At 45.5% G+C, this 21,956-nt stretch overlaps 1 long non-coding RNA gene across 1 annotated transcript; it reads left to right on the top strand.

The window, feature by feature from the left end:
* The first annotated feature begins 2,501 nt into the window (after positions 1-2,501).
* LOC146678765 (uncharacterized) lies at positions 2,502-12,181 on the top strand. Its single transcript, XR_014911354.1, has 3 exons — positions 2,502-2,714; positions 11,396-11,620; positions 11,696-12,181. It is a non-coding gene; the product is annotated as an uncharacterized LOC146678765 (long non-coding RNA).
* Positions 12,182-21,956: the final 9,775 nt, after the last annotated feature.

Here is a 21,956-nt window from a genome sequence, read left to right as displayed (position 1 = left end):
TGAGAGGAGGCTTCCTGTAAAGGTCATTGTGGAATTTTCAAATGAAGAGACACCTGCTTTATTCATCACATATAATTGTATGTATTATCAACTCTTTGCCCAAGTTTCAGCTCCCTCTCCCATCCATTCTAGTGAGCAAAACAATTCTCGGCAATTACATTTTTACTGTAGAAAATTAGTCATGTGACACTGTTGCCATCATCAAAATGGTTTTCTTACAATAATTGCTGCTGCTGTTGTTACACTGAGCTGTTGTTGTTTTTTTGTTGAGGGGAGAGGGGGTACGGGGTGGAGTGTCGGGGTGCTCCCGCTCATTAGAGTTGTATTTTACCAGTAGAAGTGAGTCCAGGGAGTACTTTTGTTTGATCTGCTTTACATAAACCAATCCAATCTAACCTAGCTTGTGAAGAAAAATCAATTAAATTCTCTGTAATTGGACTGACAGTGCACTCCAAAGTAGAGCAGCAATCAATATTAAAGATGAAAAATGAAGCCAAAGGCCATCTCACTCCATTGATTTGCACTGAGAGAAGGAGGGATCCAGATATTACTGCCACATACGAACGCGAGCCATTGAACTCCATGATGTTGTTATTGTCTCAGTATTGAAATAAGTACCATGGAAGTGAGTGTGGCCTGACAATTTCAATTAAGGCTCAGTGATCTGTAAACGGAGTTGGGTCAAATAATATTTGCAAAGACTTTCTTTGCTTTGTTTATTCTTCTTCACCACCATATGGTTAGCGTAGCAGAATAAACACATGTCCAAGGTGTTTTACTTTTATCCTTTTATATTTACTTTTGTCAAACCTTTCAGTGGAGATAGGAGATAGCATTACCCACATTACCTACCCATGGCAATCTATTTACTGATGATGAATAATGAGAACATGGTGTTAGAGAGCACTGCATGTCTTCTGTTTTTGAAGGAACATTTTGAGATTATAAAACATTGCTTTCTTGCCAAGAGTTAGAAGACTGACTCCACCTTCGTGTCTATGGGGCAAACATGAAGCGTCGAGCAACAGTTATTTTGTTTTGCATCACAGAAACTGGAAGCAGGATAAATAGAAGCAAACCGGAACTGTTTCTGAGCAATAAAGCCATAAAAGCCTTACACTGTCTGGCCCTGTGTAAAATTTCTAATATATGTAGTCAGAAATACTGCATTTGAAAAGAAGGAGGATTATTATTTCAATCTAGTTTCATGATTAGGAGATTTTTATTTATTTTGAAATGGATAAAGATGATTATCTAACATTTAAAACAGAAATAGGCTCGCATGCAAATACTTTATTACTGTATCACCGTTAGAGAGATTTTCAAGAACCACATAGTAATATCCCAGTGGAAATCTATGTGGATGTATATGACTGGCTGTTTTACATGGTTTGTATGTTGATCCCATTTAAAATATTATCCAGAATGTTTTTTATGCTGACCCTAAAGAAGGCCATGAGCCAAAATGCATCAGTCAATAAATAAATTCGTCTATTTACTGCAAAGGTTGCTGGAGCTCTTCACACTTTATTATTTAGAATTTATTTTGTTGTCTATGCACCTTGAAAATTTACTCTGCCTGGATAACACTTATCCACTTGGAGAAGTTGGATTTTCCAAGCAAGCAGAGAGATGTTATTTTTGCAGGGTGTCTCATTCCAGCAGTACATGCCCCAAACACCTCATAGGAAAAGCTCATGAGGCATCCTGGTCAGATACCCAAAGCTCCTAAATTGACTCGTTTCAAAGCAAAGGAGTAGGATCTTTACTCTGAGCTCCTCACGCTATCTCCAAAGGTGGAATCACTGTTTTCTCAGGTAACAGCAAATTATAATGTGTGTCTGGGAGTGCGTAGAGGGTTTGTTGTCAGTCTTCTTTTATTAAAGCAGACAAGCAGGTGTTTTTATTTACTCCACTATACGTCATCCTTCTCTCCAACTGCAGGATAACAGGGCGGTACCCTAATGTTGCTCATGTCCCCTACACCTTGGCTCCAAAAACTGGCAGATGGATAGACAGACAGCTGTGCACTAATCAGCAGACAGATGGATTGACCAACCATCAAAAAGGCCGGCAGATGTTCAGATAGTTAGACTTAAAAAATCACTTTTTTGGTTGTTGAGGACCCAAAACACACACATACACACAAACCAAACACATCCTGTAATACCCCAAGAGGGTGCACTACTTAATCTTTATGAATCTCGAACCGTAAGGCTCTGTTTTAATTTTGAATTCTGCAAAGAAGGGAAAAAGGTAATATCATCTGGTCCTGTGAAATTCTGTGTCCAAAAAGTGATTAAACAGGATTAGACAGGATTAAACCCCACAAAAGGTAAAACGGGCACAACTTGAAGCATGCAGCCCATTACGTAATAAGGGTAAAAATATGAATGACCAATTTGTGGTTTTAGACCTGTACTCTTGAGTTGTGTCACTTTTTTCTTAGAACGAGCCAGCATTTCTGAGTGCACTGTTCGGTAACACTGTACAGTAATGTGATTACTCCAGTCCCAGGGCTAACTGTATATTTGAATAAATATCGCTAATATAAGTTAAATAATTGCATGTTTTAACAACAGTTGTACAGTTTGGATTGTTTGCTGCAGATTTAGATCAGTTTGGTCTTCAGGAAGTATTTTCTTACTCTGTGCAGCAGCGCTTTCCAAAAAGAAAGTCTACGTGGCATGATAGTCACGGACATTAGTGCTCATGTAACCCGTGTAATTGTTACGCCTGCTGTTCTGCGTTGTGTTTTGGTGTTGAAGCAAGAGGCAGGAGACAGTGTCGAATCTTTGGCTCTTTACTGCACATCTGCAACACAGAGATACATGTTCGATCCGTGCGTGTCACGCGACTGCCCGTAACCCTCTCCTCCGGCCATGCTGAAAGGGCTGTGTCCTTAATGTACATTAATGTAACGAACCAAATACAACAAATTATTTCAAAACATTGACTTAAACTCTCAAAAAACAAAAAGCACAAAATAAACAATATGTCACTAAAAAACATCAAAACAACTTATAAGAACAATAAATGAAAGACTGCATCTCCAAAACATAAAAACATCTCCATACCTGCAACACAGAGATACATGTTCGATCCGTGCGTGTCACGCGACTGCCCGTAACCCTCTCCTGACGAAGAAAGAAAAGGTGCATGCTGTTACACAAAAGGAGAGACTGACGCGAGTAAACTCTCAAGCCGCTAGCGATACGGACTAGCTTAGCATGCTAGCATATTAGCCGAGTTCTCGACTATAACTCATTATAATTGTGTATTAATGAACTCGTCCTCCACAAAACTTATCCCAAATGAGTCTCTTAACGATAAACAAAAACGCGGCGGTACGGTCGTATTCACACTGAAGCTTGGGATCCGAACAAACTTTGATTAACTGAGAGCAACGTGGCAGTGACTTACCTCCGGCCATGCTGAAAGGGCTGTGACCGGGGCACACATGCACGCGCCTACGTCACCACGCAGCGCACACACGCACATGAACGCACACAGACCGAACACACAGATAGGAGAGTGAGATGCAAAAAAATGACATATTTATTCCAAAAAAGAAAGTATTTTGGGTGAAATTCACAAGTGTTTAACACATATGTTACATTCACCCCCCCTGAATTTCACCAAAATCACCACACATCTGAATGGTACTGCAGTACCAAGAGGCACAACGACGCTGAACTACCATCACCTCCGGAACAGGTAACCCAAGGATCTTATCCCATAGTTCAGTTAAAAACTATCCATAAATGGATTAAAAGAAGTTGGATAGGTTGATCAGGCCTCCAACCCTTTCAGAACACAAAGGTGCAGCCTACACCTCATCAAACGTGGTCCCATAAAAACGCCCAGGGTGGGTGTCATGATGCCTCAAGCAAGTACAACACATTCATAATACACAATGGGATGACCCAAAAAAAAAACAGTCTATGTCAGAGGCCGAGCCTCCCGTGGCGGTAACAGGCCCCATGTAATAGGCTTCTGGACCATGTTTTCTATCAGCCTGTTGACTGACTTTACCACCCGACCTGCTCTGGTAACCACTCTGCTTCGAACATTGGCATGGTCAGAGTCATGTCTTGGCAAGTTGGATGGCTGCCCAGTATACGGCTGACCAGAGGTCTGATTGATGTCTGAACCAGAAACAGGAACAGTCTGCGGAACAACAGCGTCCCCATGACAGGCACCTGGAACAGAATCTGTGCCAGACTGTGTCGAATCAGAGGTAGCGGAACAGTCAACCGGAGTAGGAAGAGCAAAGTGCTGGGCCTGACCAGCAGGGCTTGCTGGAATGTCCGTTGTGCAAGTCTGAGAATCAGGTGGGGCATTGTCCACATCCGCACCATCACATGAACCATGCTGACGATCCGTGGACTGTGAGGCATGCTCTCCTGCCGCGGAATCCACATCCACTCCATGGCTCAAATCCGAAAGGACCCACAAAGAAGTCCTTGCTGCGGTAGACTCTGTCCCTAGACTGCCAGGGTCCTCCAGATCCCCATCAGCACTGAGATCCCCCTCACTGGAGAAAACGTCTAAGGACTGACTTCCCAACGAATCCTGGACAGGAAGGAAACTCACGTCCAACAGAAGGTTTCTGTGTACAACCTTACTCTGGCCTGAAGAGTCACTGATCCTGTAAATGTGGGTCCTGGGGTGCCTCTCCACAACAGTGTAAACCTGAGGCTCCCACTTGTCTGCAAGTTTCTTCCTGCCCCGCTCGCCTTTATTGGCAAGCAGGACGCGATCCCCAACGTTCAGAGACACACCTTTGATTTTCTTATTGTATTGACGAGCCTGATGCTCCTGCTCATTGCTGGTGTGCTCCTGGGCGATCCTGGCAGCCTCAGACAAGTACGACAGAAGAAGCTTGGAGTAGCCGTTAAAGTCCACCACAATGGGATCATGCAAAACAGACTTGAACATAACGTCAACCGGTAGTCGTGGGACACGGCCGAACATCAAATAGAATGGGGCATATCCAGTAGTCTCGTGAACAGTTGCATTATAAGCAAAGGTCAATGTCTGAATCTGCTGCGGCCATTCCTGTTTGGCTCTGAGAGGGAGAGCTCGCAGCATGTTGCCAAGTGTGCGGTTGAACCGCTCCGTGCCCCCATTCCCCATAGGGTGATAAGCTGTAGTGTGAGACTTGGCAACGCCCGAAATCTGCAGAAGCTCAGAAAATAGTTCACTCTCAAAGCTGGGACCTTGGTCTGAGTGAATACGCTCAGGGAAACCATATACACAAAAAACACAGTCCCACAACTTTCTGGCAACCTGCTTGGCAGTCTGATTCCTGCACGGGAAAGCAAAGGCCATTTTCGTGAAGTGGTCAGTTGCCACAAGCACATCCACAGAGCGCTTCTTTTTGTCCTCTGCTGACCAAAAGTCAATGCAGATGAGCTCCATGGGAACAGAGGTCTTAATGCTCTCTAATGGGGCTCGTGCTGCAGGCTCTGGAGTCTTGGCAAGTATGCACCTTCCACAGCACCGAACATGCTCCTTCACATCCCTCTCCATATTGGGCCAGAAAAAACGTTGCCTTGCTAGGTGGAGGGTGCGAACTTGACCCTGGTGCCCTGCCAAATCATGGACACCTTTCAAGGCCTGCACCCGTAAATTCACTGGCAACACCAACTGGAGTCTCTTTGTTTTGCTCACAGGGTCTCTCGTCTCCCTGTAGAGAATGCCATCTCGAACCTTGAGCCTCTCCCAGTGCTTCAATAGGGCCAGTGCCCTGGAATCCATATCATGTCTCTCACGCCTGGAAGGGCGCCTCCTGCGGGCTACAAGCGGCAGGACAGCGGAGATGATGGGATCCTGAAGTTGGTGGTCCTCCAGCTCATATAAGGTAAGTGATGGCAGTACATCATTGCCAACTGGCTGCAACTGCTGAACAAGGTGGAGAATGGAGGCAGCTCTATTCTCCGCAGCGGTTTCCCAGTAATCATGGTGAGCCAAGGTAGCCGTGACTTCCGACGAACTGTAGAAATCTTCTGAGGCCAGAGCTGGAACAGGTTGTTGGACAACCCGAATATTTTGGACACCAAACCTGAAAGCGTCCTGCACCTCATGAGCCGCCGCACCTTCTGCATTCCGCACCAAGTGCTCGTAGGGCTCTTGAAGCAAGCGCCCACCGATAGGTTGATAGGTGAAGGGGTCACGACTAAGTGCATCTGCTACAACATTCTTTCGACCTGGGATGTACCTCAAATCAAAGTTGTAGGATGACAGCTTGGCCACCCACCTTTGTTCATAAGCGTCCAGCTTGGGTTTGGTCAATACATGAACGAGCGGGTTGTTGTCAGTCCACACTGTGAACTTGTGCCCCATCAACCAGTGGCTGAACTTTTCAGAGATGCTCCACTTTAGGGCCATGAACTCAAGGCGATGGGCTGGGTATCTCTGCTGTGACCTGCTTAGCGCCTTGCTCGCGAAAGCAATAGGGCGTGCCTTATCCCCGTCGATAGGCAATTGTGACAGAACCGCTCCCAGTCCATCCAGAGAAGCATCCACAGACAAAATGAACGGTCGTGAAAAGTCAGGATGAGCCAACACGGCACAGTTAAGGAGGTCGTCCTTCAGTTTATGAAAGGCCTTGTCACATGCAGGGCTCCAATCTGCAGCAGTCAACTTTCTGAACATGCCAGCACCCCTCCCAGCGTGACTAGTCTGTCCCTTCCTCTTCTGACCAGCCGTCAGAGCAAACAGAGGCTTGGCAATGGCTGAGCAACCAGGGATGAAGCACTGATAGAAAAAGACCATTCCTAGAAAGGACTTAATCCTCTTCACAGAAGGAGTGCAACCATCCTTCTCCATTAGAGCCTCCCTTGGCATCTTGGAAACCACTTCCACCTTAGCTGGGTCCACAGCCACTCCGGTCTGGTCGATGACATGGCCCAGAAACCTGACTGACTTCCGCAGCAGATGACACTTCTTTGGACCCAACTTGAGATTGTTGTCTCTCAACCTTTGAAAAACAGCTCGGAGCCGGCACAGGGCTTCCTCTTCAGTGGGAGCAAAGACCAGGAGGTCATCCAAGTAGCAGAGCAGACTGGTGAAGTTGAGGTCACCAAAGATGTTCAGCATCATGCGCATGAATGAAGCTGGGCTATTGCAAAGCCCTTGTGGCATCCGGTTGTATTCGTAGAGGCCAACAGGCGTCGTGAAAGCGGTGTACTTCTTATCCTCCTCACACATTGGGATGTTGTAAAACCCAGAGGTTAAGTCCATCGTGCTGAAGAAGGCATTGCCCCCAAGCGCGGCAAGGCAATCCGCTTGGTGAGGGAGTGGATGCGCATCCTTAAGAGTCCGCGCATTCAACCACCTGAAGTCCGTACAAATCCGCAATCCGCCATCCTTTTTCCAGACCATGACGAGGGGGGATGCATACTCGCTGATGGATTTGCGAATAATCCCTTTCTCCTCCATGTCAGTGAGTACCTGCCTTAGTTGTTGGTAATGAGCAGGGGGTACTCTTCTGTAAGGCATACGGAATGGGCGTTCATCAGTCAGGTGGATCCGATGTACAAAGCGTCTAGCTTCGCCACAGTCAAGCGGGTGTCTAGAGAAGATGTCCTCATACTGCTCAATTAGCTCAACGAGCTCTCTCTTTGATTGTAAGCTGGCATGGCATGAGTCAATGTCAAGATCACCCAAACCTAGGGAGCACAACCTGTCATTCAAGTCGGCCTCAGTAGCAGCTGGCCCACTGGCTGGTACCTGGGCCATACTCGCCATCTTGCAGGAGTCCTGCTGGAAATCAAGGTCCTCCACCGCAAGGCAAGATGAAACAACAGCAACCCTCGAGTTGCGTTTCAAGGTCAGTGGTTTTGAGGAGAGATTGGTCATCTTCAATGGCACCCACCGATCACCCCACATGGATGTGATCACCCGGCCAACAAGAACGTCTCTCGGCCCAGACCCAGAGGTGCACGGTTCCACGATGATCGTGCTGCCTGGAGAGACTGGCACATTGCTGGGTAGCCTGCCCCATACCAGATGTTCACACCGTGGGAGCAGTGTCACAGCACGAGGCAGTTTCACAGTGCCAATTTTGTCAGGAACCTCCTCACCCCTCCATCTGGTGGTGCACGACATCATGTCCAAGAAGTGCTCATAGTCAAGAAGCGAGTGCTTGCTTCCCACAGACACAAGCTTCCAATAGTCATCAGAATGTTTCATAACTCGCATCAGGTACTTGAGAACGTTGGAGCCAATGATGAGCTCATCACGCTGGCCCGACACTACCAAAACTGGTACAATGCATTTCACACCGTGGACAGTAAGTGTCAAGTCATAAACGCACTTTGGGTGGGTCTGCTTCCCACCACAGCCAACCAGCACAATCCGTTCGGCCGACTGCGGTCCACTCACAAGAGCCCCAGCCTCTCTAAGTGACTTCTCGGCCTCTTCACTCATAGTGCAAGCCATAGACCCGGAATCCATCATGCCCCTCAAGTTAACCTTGTCATTCACTGCAACTTGGGTGTAGAACAATTCACTAAATGTGGGCACTACTGCTGGTCCCTGAACCACGACACGGTACCCCTCTGGCATTGTTGAACAGGTGTTGACATAAAGAATTTCGAGATCCGATTCATCATGATTGAGGGTATTAGGTTCTTCCCCCACACTGCCCCTCTCCAAATGTGGGTGATTCAGTTTTCCGAAGGCCAACCCTGCCTCGCGACAGCCCCGGCCTCCCGTCCCTCACGACGACTGTGACAGTCCTTTTTCCAATGACCAGGAGCAAAACATGCAAGACAGAGATTCTCTCTCCTGCAGTGCATGTGAGTGGAATGACCAGTGTTGCCACAGACCTGACAATTCTTCTTAAGAAAGGGCCCGCGGGTAAGACGCTGCGAAGGTGTAGATGCAGGGGCTGCAGTCTGCACATTCTGACATGCAATCACGCGATCCAAGAGGCTGATCAGAGCGCGCATGCCAGTCACATCAAAAGCTTGGGTGTCAGTCGAACCAAGCTCGCAACCAACTGACTGCTGACTAGGTTGAGTGGTCACAGTGTATGTTGGTGACTGTTGGAACTGAGGAGTAGGCGTAGGCACCGGACAAGAAGACACTGATGTCCCAGAAGGATAGGTCGTCGAAACATCAGCTAGAACAGGAGTGAAGCAAGTTGCTGTGGGCGAAAGCTGACAAGCGAGGTTTGAGGCTGCTGCTGTAGGCTGAGACTGCAAGGCGACACTGGCCTGACCAGGCTGTGGCGCCATCGCTTCTTGAGGCACAACAGAGCAGTTGTGGCTAACCTCTCTCCTCTGTGAGGTGTGGGAACTGCCCTGACTGCGTGCCCTGAGTTCACGCTGGAAGCTATCAATGCGTTCTTGAACCTCAGTGGTTGTCCACTCCTCAGCTGCTTTGATGCTGAGCCTGTTCGAGAGGATGGGGTCGGGGCAATACTTGATGAACATCATCGAGACCTCACGCCCTGGGTCCTCAACATTACGCCCCTGCCTACGCAAGCACTCGTCAGCAGCGTCAATAGCATTGTTTAGCCTTATCCAATATTCCATCACTCCCTCATGTTGTAATGGTTTGGTGTTATAGAAGTCAGCCATAGGCATAGAGGAGTAAGTCAATACGCTAAAGTGCTGTTTCAGAATGTCAAATATCAATTCAGGAACCTGGACATGGTCAAGAGAGGGGTTGTGACGTAGGGTGACCCTCACTACATCCTTAGCCTTCCCCATCAACCTAGCCAATATGTCACGTGATCGCTGGTCTGTTGGTGTGTTGCGTTTTACAAAGTACATTTCCATCATCTCGACCCATTCATGAATGGAAAATTTATCACTGCCATCACCCCTGAAAACTGGTGGCTCCTTGACGTCTGATTGCAAGACCAGTTTCACCCCAGACAAATTTAGCTCAGGGGGTCCCTGCTCAGCCTTAGAGCTTTCAGTAGGCATACTGCTCCCCTTATCACCTTGCAGCTGGGCTACGATGGACTGACCAATCTGATTGGCCAAGTCTGAGATGAGTGTACTCAACTCAGCGCTGCCAGCTGTCTGCGGGATCTGAATGTCACAGGGGGGAACCTGGAGACGAGTGGAACAAAACTTGGGAGCAAATGACACACCAACTTTAGGTGTCTGAGCCCCATCCCCAAGAAACCACCCTCGCCCCAAACCAACATTAGAGGAAACCTCCTCATCAGGAACACCAGTTGCCTCCGAACCAGATGCTGGCTCCATAATGATGAATAAAGCACAATCACAAGAAACAAAATTCCAAATAGTGCAACTGAACAAAAGCAAACACAGTATTCTTAACTAGCACTTAATGTTATTCAGGATGAGAATTGAGCAGATTAAATGTCCAAGCTCATTCAAAAAGTCCCGCACAAGTTAGGAAAAGCAACCAACTTGGAACGAGGGCAATCGCGAAGAGCTCCCCACGGTGATCGAGACGACGCCGATGCTTGATGAATCCAAAGGGTCACGGCACCAATGTAACCCGTGTAATTGTTACGCCTGCTGTTCTGCGTTGTGTTTTGGTGTTGAAGCAAGAGGCAGGAGACAGTGTCGAATCTTTGGCTCTTTACTGCACATCTGCAACACAGAGATACATGTTCGATCCGTGCGTGTCACGCGACTGCCCGTAACCCTCTCCTCCGGCCATGCTGAAAGGGCTGTGTCCTTAATGTACATTAATGTAACGAACCAAATACAACAAATTATTTCAAAACATTGACTTAAACTCTCAAAAAACAAAAAGCACAAAATAAACAATATGTCACTAAAAAACATCAAAACAACTTATAAGAACAATAAATGAAAGACTGCATCTCCAAAACATAAAAACATCTCCATACCTGCAACACAGAGATACATGTTCGATCCGTGCGTGTCACGCGACTGCCCGTAACCCTCTCCTGACGAAGAAAGAAAAGGTGCATGCTGTTACACAAAAGGAGAGACTGACGCGAGTAAACTCTCAAGCCGCTAGCGATACGGACTAGCTTAGCATGCTAGCATATTAGCCGAGTTCTCGACTATAACTCATTATAATTGTGTATTAATGAACTCGTCCTCCACAAAACTTATCCCAAATGAGTCTCTTAACGATAAACAAAAACGCGGCGGTACGGTCGTATTCACACTGAAGCTTGGGATCCGAACAAACTTTGATTAACTGAGAGCAACGTGGCAGTGACTTACCTCCGGCCATGCTGAAAGGGCTGTGACCGGGGCACACATGCACGCGCCTACGTCACCACGCAGCGCACACACGCACATGAACGCACACAGACCGAACACACAGATAGGAGAGTGAGATGCAAAAAAATGACATATTTATTCCAAAAAAGAAAGTATTTTGGGTGAAATTCACAAGTGTTTAACACATATGTTACACTCAGACACCGAAAGTACTCTCCATTGTCAACAGCCTTACGTCCCCACAACACAACCCAATCCTTCCACCTCTTGCTGTCCTCTCTGTCGTGGTCTGGGTGGTTTTCCACAGCATCAGCTCCTCCCCACTGGGTGGAGTCTTTGTTGTTCCTCACCTGATGGCAATCGGACCAGCAGTATTTATGACCGGCGCACTCAACTGGTCTTCGCCAGATTATCTGCCAACTTTAGTCAGTTCTCGGCCTCACGTCCATTCCTTGGTGACTCATCAGATGTATTAACCGTATCTCTGTTTTTCTCGTCAGCCGCGAAAACCCACTTACCAAGCTCTCCTGGAAACCAGTTTGCTGCCGCCGGTAATCCCTCTCCGTGTCGGAGCTGCCATTCTTTCCTGCCTGCCTCCCTGCATTGCATGCAGTACCCACCTGGACCTCTCCTGCCTCCCCCCTCCACGCAACCCTCACCTGCAAGTTTGTAAGACAGCTCAGTGTACTATCCTTAGATTCACTCGCAGCTCTCTGTGGGATTCCCCTGACTGCTCTCTCCTCTATTTCAGTGCCCTGGCCCGCCACAGTTTCCCCTGCCCAGTACCTGCACTCAGTTATCCCTGCCGTCTAGTTATCATCACAGTATCTTCTCTCGCCTCAGACATCTAGTTTATGTTCATTGATTCTAGTCTGCACTTTCTGTTAGCCTTTGAGCATTGTAAAATAAATATCTCTTTTCGTTACACCTCACCCCTGGCCTCCGGTTTTGAATCTGCACTTGAGTCCCTTCCATTTCCACGGGCCACTGCGCCTGACACTCTCCTGCCCGTCAGCTTATCAGGACCCTGGCAGACACTCTGATCAGGGTTGCTCTGTGCTGCCCATGTGTTTGTTTGCTCCTTATCCCACCTCGTGGCATGGCAAGCGGCATAGTGCGCCTCAAGCCCCTCAGCATATCCTGCATGCGGGCGAGAGATAAAACAAAAAACTGCCATGAAGATTGCAGTTGTAGAAGAGGCAGTCATCACTCTGATAATCTTAATGTCCTTCCCTTTGGAGAGGAGAAGAGAGAATAACAGAGCAGAAGAGAGGAGAATGGTGGATATTTCAATGTCACTTAATTCAAGCCTTTCGTCGATGTTCTTGACGTACGGATAAGTGACAGATTAAAGGACATTAAAAGGTATTAGTGAGGTGCTGGTCCATCATGTGCTGCAAGAACAGCTATAGAGCACCTTTGCATTCATTGAAAAAGCCTCTTGAAACAAATATTCACTTAGTCTGTGTTTTGAAGATGACTGTGACAAAAATCTCCCATTGGTGTTTAGTTGGATGAAGATCTGGTGACCACAAAGAGAACAGTACACGAGTCACAAAACTTTAATAGTCATCAAACGAGTTAGTGACCTCTCATCTTTTATGGATTGGGGTGTTGTTCCCATCAGAATTTGAATGTTTTATCACAGGCTAAAGCATGAAACAACTTTGCTCTGATTTCTGTGACCCTTTCTTCTGAGACCCAAAACCAAACATGTCCCCCACATCAAAACAGCAGCGGCAGATCACCTCACTGCAGTTTCTTTAATTTTTCACTCATCGGTGGGTGTGCCAGTTAAATCTCTGAGAGCTTTAAGTAACTGATTGGCTGCCAAACTCAATTCCTCTCAGCTTTACTTGTACTTGCCTGCAGGTTGTGATGCAATGAAAGCTGGTGCACACAGCTGCCTGGTGATAGTAGGGCGAGTTCTTTAAAGGAATCATCCCTTTGGGGCTTTCACCACATCTGGTGCCTCTTGGCAGACACATTTTTTAAAACTCGGATGTCTCTTAAATTCTTCCGTGCCTTATGTTGGATTTTATTGTTAAAACACTTCTCCTCAAAGATGCAATCCTTTAACTGATAAACTGCTCTACTTGTCGCAGGACCATTTGTGGTGTACAAATAAATTTGAGTTATTTGTACTTTTGTGTGTGCGTGGATAAAGACAACCAAAATGACGCTATTAATTCATTTAAATGATAACAAGGTCAGATAACTCTGAAATCCTGCGTGCACGAGATGCTTCATTCTTACATCAGCAGCAGTTCAAATCTATCACAGCATCCAGTTATATTAATTCACGATAGGCATATAAAGTGGCATTTTTTTATGACTACAACATGCGTAAGAAAGCCAGACACACCCTGCACTACCTGGAGGAGAAGTGTCATGGCAGAGCAAAAGGAGATAGGCTATGTGGAAAGAGGGTTAAATGAAAGGAAGTTGCTGTGGTATTATGTCCCACTATGGGATGAAGAGGATAAGAAGAAAAGGACTACACTTATATCTACAGCTCCTCCTATTATTATTACGTTTATTAATATTGTTGTTAGCTCTACTAATAGCATGTCTGCACGAGCCAGATAGAAAAAGGAACAGAAAAGCAGCAGCAGCTTTAGTCCCTTGTGCCTCTATAGAAGGTGTTTTCCCTTGCATTATGGCAGTGCTCAGACAGCGACACAAATCACTGCTGTTTGTGTAGAAGGGAAGAATGAGACTATTCATATTTTCTTGAGTACCATGGCAGCAAAGACAGTTTGAACGTCACCGTTAAACGAAACAAACGTCAACTTTGGACTCTGATGTTTTCATGGTTTAAAGTGTTTGGGCCAGTTGTGCATGTTGTCATGTAATGTGCCTCATTTTGTCTATATTATCTTTATAAAAGTGGTCCCTGTAGTTCATAGCCGCTTGCTTATTAGCAGGCAAAGCCATGTCCAGAACTTTATGTCATGGTGAAGGTCATAAGAAGAGGCAGGACAAAAAGGTATACTGCAAAGAGACAAACAGTAAAAAAAAAGAGAAAGATAGGCATAGCCAAACAGAGAGAGCGAAAAAGAAAGAGGAGGAGATGAGAGACAGCGCGATGCCCGGTGGAGGGAGAGGAGGAGGCAGTGAGTAAATAGTCAGCGGCTCTAATAGGAATATCAAGCCAGTGAAAGGTAAACAGGCTTCTCCAGGCAGATACAAAGGGAATGTGGCGGCTTTGAGAGCGCTGGAGTGCCGGCACACCACTGTGGCACAGCGATAACGGCCCCAGGCCTGCCTGCATCCCAGAGATAAGGCCGAGCGCTGGCATGTGTCGCCCCTGATCCCAATTTCACAGTCAATATTCATCCAGCCCGACAAACAAGCAACATTTAAGATAAAAAATAAATATAGAGTCCTTCTGCTATTACCTCCTGTTTATTAATCTGCACACAGCACCCACTGCCTTTTAAATAGCAGTAAACACCCAGCCCTCCTCGCCTCGTCCCCTCCCTCTCTCCCCCTCGCTCCCTTCTCACCATCAGAATCCCTCTCTCTCCCCTCCTTCCAGGCACTCCACTTCTCCCAATCCTCTCTTCCCTGTCTTCCCCCCGTCTTCCTGCACATCTGGGGATTTGCATGGCTTCGCTTATTCTTCTCAGATTGCCTCAGGCATGTGTGTGTGTGTGTGTGTGTGTGTGTGTTTGTGCGCGCGCACGCCTGTGTGCAGGTCTCTGTGTGTACGAGCTGATGACACCTGTGCTTGCATGTGTACACAACATCCTTTTCAGATATAGTTCTGATATGTACCTGTATGACCAGTTTCTGATTGCTGCAATAGGTGCGTGAGAGTGTCTTTATGTTTTGAGACATGTTTGCCTGCAGTGATTTTGTGTGTACGGAGTCAGACCACAGCTGTATGCTTGAATCACTCAGTGTCTTCATCTTATCCTTCGCATTTCCTCACCTGGCACCTGTACTGGCGTAAAAAAAAAAGCCACTCTGACAGGTTGTCAAGCCTCGTGTTCAGTCACGAAACCTGCATTTTCCTAAAACACAGGATCAATCACAAATGTTCAACTAGTTCTTGTAGAGCTTTACTTTGAAAGAATGCTCACTAAGAATTTCTAGAGAGAGAAAAGAAAAACGATGGAAATTCTTAAGTGAAATGATCTCATACCACTGGAAATTTTCCCACCAAAAATAAGGTTAAATACTGGATTAAATCACTTGCTAAGTCTGATTTTATTTTGAAGCGCTGGCCCAAACCGCAGCCAACAAGCCAGCTGGGGTCTGATTACCATATGCAACAATCACAGAGACGAGTAAACCAAGAGCTAAGCAGAGCTACTTGGCCTACAGCTTGTTTTATTTCTTTTTCTGGACTGAGCACAAAGCCTCTCTTCAATTAGCGTCATTAATTTTGTGACACAGAGCGGTGAGAAAAAGGAAGCAGAGCAGTGAAGTACATAAGCCAGGATTGACACAGGTACATGTCACATTACTGCAGCTGGCACAGGCCCGCTGTAGTATTTACGGTTACAGGCATGAACATTACATTACAGTTCCATAATTTGCTGGCAGCTGGACTATAATCATTCTTACCAGTGCTCTTTATTGCTCCCTGACCACCAATCCTCAGCTCCCATATCATCCTCCCCACTACGCCTGACCTGCTTCATCACTGCTCATTTACTCATCCCCTTCTCTGTGGCCTTCTCCTGCCCTTCCTTTCTCTCTGTGGTACAGACCTGTCCATGCCTGGCCAGCTGGCCATATCCCTTTAAATCTGGCCTGAGCTGAGCCGCTGTCTCCAGGAGATTACTGCACACTCTCCTAGGCTCCACAGATGGGAGAGACAGGCTGCCAGCTGGCACAGGGACACCCACTATCCCCACTGGAAACTGGCCAACAGGCCTAGCTCTCTGCTCCAAACACTCTGCCCATTCACACTCTGTAGAGCTAGGCCTCCAACTTCCTGCTCTACTTTTTTTTTTTTTTGCCATCCCCTTCTGCTCTATTCACCTGTCTCAAGCAGTCATGTCTATTATTTAAGTAAAGCTCCATAAAGTACACATTTTGACCTGTGCTTTAGATATCTAATAGTTGCTGGAGTGTTTTGGCCTTTTCCAGATGGCTTTAATTGCACTGAATTAAACAATTCTGTGCAATTAAAAAAAAAACAAGACCCAGAGAGGTGACGTTATCCAGCAAGAAAGAAAAAAGGCCAAATAACAAAATAACAATAATAGCAGAATTGTTTTTTCTTCCTTATAACATCCATCAACATCCGTTCAGACATTAGTTGTTACACAGGCAGTTTAAATTACTTTCCTTGTACTCTAATGAAGTCACGCAGTTTGTGAGTATGTTAGCTGCTACACACCATCCAGTCATTTAAGTGTAACTGTATCATCCAGAGCTCTTTTGTCCAAGAGACTGTCTTATGAATGGAGAGTGTTTTTTTCTTAGTGGAATAGAAGTATTAAGAACCACATAATGTAAGTATCTATAATGCTTTTTTTCCTCATTTCTGTTCTTCTAACTACTTCACACACATACATACACTCGCTCTTTATCTCTCCGGCCCCCATTTTAGGGCGCAGTGAAAGGTGCAGACTGAGGCTTATTGAAAGGTGTCACATGTGCAGATGTGATAAGAGTACCAGGTAGAGATAAACAAGCCCCCTTCATCACTATGTAACCACACACATTCTGTCCTCTTGAGTTAAAACAGAACACACACATATGCACCCACACACTCACATGTATTTAATGTACCAGGGTTGAACAAGTTCATTATCCCTGTGTGTGGTGGCTTGATAAGGCCCGGATCTCCTGAAATAGCTTTGCTATTGAGCTAAGACCTTCCACTGTGGAATAGAAAAAAAAAAAGGAACCCAGAGTGGAATATATATCATTATCCTCTCTGCTCTGTTATCTGTCACCTTTCCATTACAGGAGAATAAGGTGGTTTTGTCCCGGAGGCAAACAGCTATCAGGAAATATGTTTTCTGATGCAGTCAGGACACACTCTCGTACTTTGTGCTACAACAATGGCTGTTGTTCCTGCTTACATCGACCTCCTGCTGTACTTCCTGAGCTGACTGAACCATTCCTGTGCCACTTCTGGCACCTTGCACTTCCACACGTGCACCCGCCATGGGAAAGTGTCAAGTGCACTATAACGGGGGACGGCACTGTCAACACAGCCGCCTGACCGCTGCAGATAGTAATGAGATAGGAAAAATACTCCCCTACATTTAGATTTGCATAATTCTGTCCAGTGTAACCTGGTTAATATTGAACTTTATCTATCTTTGCACACAAATTTAATTTTGTGGTAGTAGTCATACATGGCATACTTACAGTACACCGCATGCGCAGTGTTAACCGATCATAGAGTTGTGTGGAGCGGAATAGCCTTTGGTGGCTAAGAGAAGAGAAAATGCACAAAAACCTTGCTCCCCATCCTTCTACGGGACCACCTGCTGACCACTGAGATGATTACAGTGCAAGATTGCTGTACCAGATTACTGTGACCCCAAGGAACCCTCAAGATGGATGTGCACACACACAAATACACACATCTACACACGCACCTACAAAAGCGCCTGCCATCTTCATGTAGAATACTTCTTACAGCTTTAAGTGGTGGTGTTGACTCCACAAACTGAGTATACCTCATTTACAAATTCTCAATCACCCATCATGGCCACTCAGGAAGTAGCTTCTAGGGAACAAGGGAGCAAGGGAAGTGAATGTTATTGCTGATTGAAAGGATGATCAAACCTAGAAAAAGGTAATATAGCTCAAACCTGAAGTCTAAAACTATTTTTTAATGTTTCAAATACATTTTTGAGCAACATCGTAAGCTCTGTGGCTAAGAGATCAAATCTATAAAATATATATAGAATAAGCAAATTAGGACAGGAAGACATTGCAAACAGGTGTGTGCTGATGTAATTGTCAGCATGACTACAAAGCAAGTTCAATAATCCTTGTGTCAAGATACAGCTTCTGAAACATGTATATCAATATGCATGAATGAGAATAATGAGACACCGAGGCTCAAAAATATCAGTTTTTGCCCACCTGGGGACGTTTAGTTCCCTATAATGATCTGTTATCACAGTAATTAAAAAGTACCACATAAAAGAGAAATCGGCATAAATGTTTCCACCAGCTCTAGACAAAGCAGCAGATTTCTATCAAAGGAGCCTATGTAAGATGAAGCAAGGGAGAAAAGGGAGAGGTCTACATTAACTGACTTGACAGTGCATCACTTCGCATCATATGTGACGGACTGTCATTATGGTTCACATCCAACTGCACGGCTCTCCTTACCAGACTGTGGACGTCACATGATATCAGTGAAATGGAGAAGTTAACTTGCGGCTCCTTCCCCATCCCTCCTCCTTACATACGCTGCTTCTCCAAACCCCCTCGTTTCTTCAGCACCAGCCCCCCACCACCACCACCACCACCTCCTCCTTCCACCCCTCCACCTCCTTCCACCCCTCCTCTCCTGCCATGTTTGCAAGAGCGAGGGCTTTGGAGGGTGGCACTCTGATGGCGTGAAGCCAGATGGCAGCCACAAGGCAGGCGATGTGGCACAGAGCGAGGAAGGGTGCACATGTACGCACACACCCGTACACAATCAGTCACTCACACTTTCTCTCTTTAATGAACAGCCATGAATTATTCATCACACACACATGCACATACACACTCACACATGCCTCTCACAGGGCACGTACACAGCTCCTGTCAGCAACAGAAGGCTCTGCGACTTCTCTCTATTTTATTATCATTTCTCTAGGCATTTTCCTTGGTTGTAAAGGAATACCAGGTGGTGCTCGACCCCTCAAACTATCAACTCCTCCTCCTTCCTCCCCACCATTTCCTCCTCATTGCACCCCGTCTCTCTTCCCATCTCTCTGAGTCCTTGTCATCCTCTCCCAGCCTGTTTTGCAGTTTTGCTCATAGCCTCTTCCATCTCTCTTCGACTGTCCTCACCTTTCCTCAGATTCTCACGAGCAGGGTGTGGTACGAACTAGGGCTGCACAAGTAATCGAGTTTTAATCTCAATCACGATTTCAGCTACCCACAATTAAATGAACAAGATCAAGCGATATTGCAAATGCATCCTCCAACAACAGAACCCAAAACAAAAGCAAATCAAGCACTCACTAAATTACCGCCTGATGTGCCAATCACAACTGTTCCCTGCACCGCGCAGCTTGATGTTTCCTGGACTAGTCTGGATGAGTAACACTATGTTAAAAGACAGATGTACAACAAAAGCCAAATGTCTGGCACAGCAGCAGGTGAAGAGATTGTCTCTCAAAGTGATCATTACCCACTGTTTGGAAAAACTTCTAGTTTAAGGAAAAATATGGTACCCAGGACAAATCATACAAGTAGTTTATTCCATAGCCTGAACACCATACATCAGAAAACGCAGCATCATTAATGCATGAAGGTCAAGACAAACAGCCCAATGCTAACACGTATCGTCCAACTTCAACTCAGATGCCCATGGAAGGCAGCATGTACTGTGCATCCAACTCACAAAGACCCACTGAAATCACCAATGTAATTATATTCTGTTTGGCCACAGATAAGTGTCGAGTAAACACCGAAATGATGGCTGTGGGAAAATGGTTAATACACTGGACAAAAGTATGTATGTAATGAAGTATTAGTACCATGGTACTTCAAATTGCACCAAATTCTGCTTTAAAGTTTAAGTCAAAATTGTCAGGATCAGATAACCACCGATTTACTGTTGTTTCTGCTCTGTCTTTACAGTTAAGTAAAAGTGTGTTTTTTGTTTGTTTGTTTTGGTTTTTGCAATGGTTAAAGCTAATAATAAGTGTCTGGGTATTGTCAATGTCAACTTGCCTAGAAAGAAAACAGAGGGGATTATGGGATGCTGAGGCTGAGGCGGACCCTGGATAGCTCACTCATACAAACGGTAGCATGATCACACACTCGTGTCTTCAACACTTTGACACACTGCTCTTTGTGACGGCTACAAAAGCAGTGTGTCTCAGTCTTAGGGCACAGTCACTCCTACAAATCTTGATTCTTGCAGCAGATATCTTAAAATGACGTTTCAGTACAAAAATCCTTTTCCACATTCATAATCTTCCTTGACTGAGGTGAACCAGCAGATTGAATATACTGTGTCTTGTTTATTCTTGTCTCAGCTATGTTTACCCAAAAGTGCTGTCTTGTGCATCAGCTACAGATTAATTGGGATGATGGGGGTGCTGTGGAGGGATGATAACAAGTGTTGAGAGGTCTTACTTTGTGTAATCCATGTTGTCTTTATCATTCAAGGATCAGACAACAAAAAATGTATTTGCATCACAATCATGTTGTTTCAAAGCTAACTCATTTTTCCTCTCTCATGTTGTCCTCTTGACTTTGTTGCAAGCAAGATGGTTAGTCACTTGGCTTCTGCCTCTTTTCTCAGCAGTTGTGTAGAGGGTGTAAAATGATGGTGACAGATACTGTACGATGGGTGGATGGCTAAAGGAAAATGTGCCCTCGCTGTCAGGGAGGTTCAAGGTATAAAAGAGAGATGTGAAGGTGAAGGGATGTCAGTGATGGGATGGAGGGAGGTGCAGAGCTCTCAGGGGAGAGGGAGCTATGAGGAAGCCTGATAAGGTGTATGTGGATGAGAAGAGAGAAGGAAAGCGCTATAGAGTGACAGAAGGGAAGGGACATTATGTGCTGCTGTGGTAAAGGTCACCAGTCTCCCCTGTGAGGTTGAGTGGTATTTGAACCTCACTTCTGTGGTTACAATGTCTATCCAATGTGTCTGTATGTGTGTGTCTGTGTGTGTCTTTGCAACTATGCTTGCTTCTTTGGCAAGGGAGACAGACCAGTGCTGAGTTTAATTGTCTGTAACAAAGAGCTGACTCCTTTAGGATCCATTGGTGTGCTGAGCATCATCTGGGAGACCATAAAACAAAACACACAATCATACGCACAGACAGGCACACACACAAAAACTTCAATGCATGTTACGCACGGCGCAGCACGAAATGTTTCCAGGAGTGTGTAGGTATCGTTTCACCTGAGGACTGTAGTCTCAGCAAGACAAACTGACACAGGGTAGGAGATAAAAGGCCAAAGGATTCAGCTGAAAATAATTCAGAGCACTGCTGCCTTCTTTTCAAACTGATGTCCCAGAAAAAAAAGGCTTATCCACGCCTGTATCATCCCTTAATAAGCACACTATCCTTCTCTGGGATCCAAAACATGTCATGCCAAAGATAATCCTTCTAGTGCTCTCTGCCTCAGCATCTGGGTCTCCACCAAGTTGGACATGGTTGGTTCAAAACATCTCAGCACCAAGAATGAAACAAAACGTCCTGATTTAATGCAAAAACCAACTCAACTGACATGTCTTGAGTCCCGAATGGTAATACCAGACAGCCTGTGTCAGAGTAACCTGACAGAATAAACACTGCACTTTATGTACACATAAAAAAGTCAGTGTGTTTTAAAATATATAGTGTTTGTACCTTTTATAGCATAATGCCTTTATATGTAGACAAGTTTTCTTATTTATTAAATAAGTTAAATAAATAAAGATTAAATAAAGTCTATGAATATTGTTCTTATTAGTAATTGGTGCTTAATGTCATAAAAGACAAATATTAAACTGTATCCTACTTTCCAGCAGAATAAAAACGGCCAACTAATTGATCAAAAATGAATTTCTTTTTTGGTCAGCGTTTCCTTTGTTCCACAAAACTTCATGCATAGGTGGGT

This window comes from Rhamphochromis longiceps, linkage group LG1 (assembly GCF_057381845.1).
Source record: "Rhamphochromis longiceps isolate RC_006_pf linkage group LG1, R_longiceps_female_GT1.1, whole genome shotgun sequence".
In the NCBI taxonomy this organism is placed as follows: Eukaryota; Metazoa; Chordata; class Actinopteri; order Cichliformes; family Cichlidae; genus Rhamphochromis; species Rhamphochromis longiceps.
Note: the sequence above shows the minus strand (reverse complement) of the source record. Positions and strands in the feature narration are given on the sequence as shown.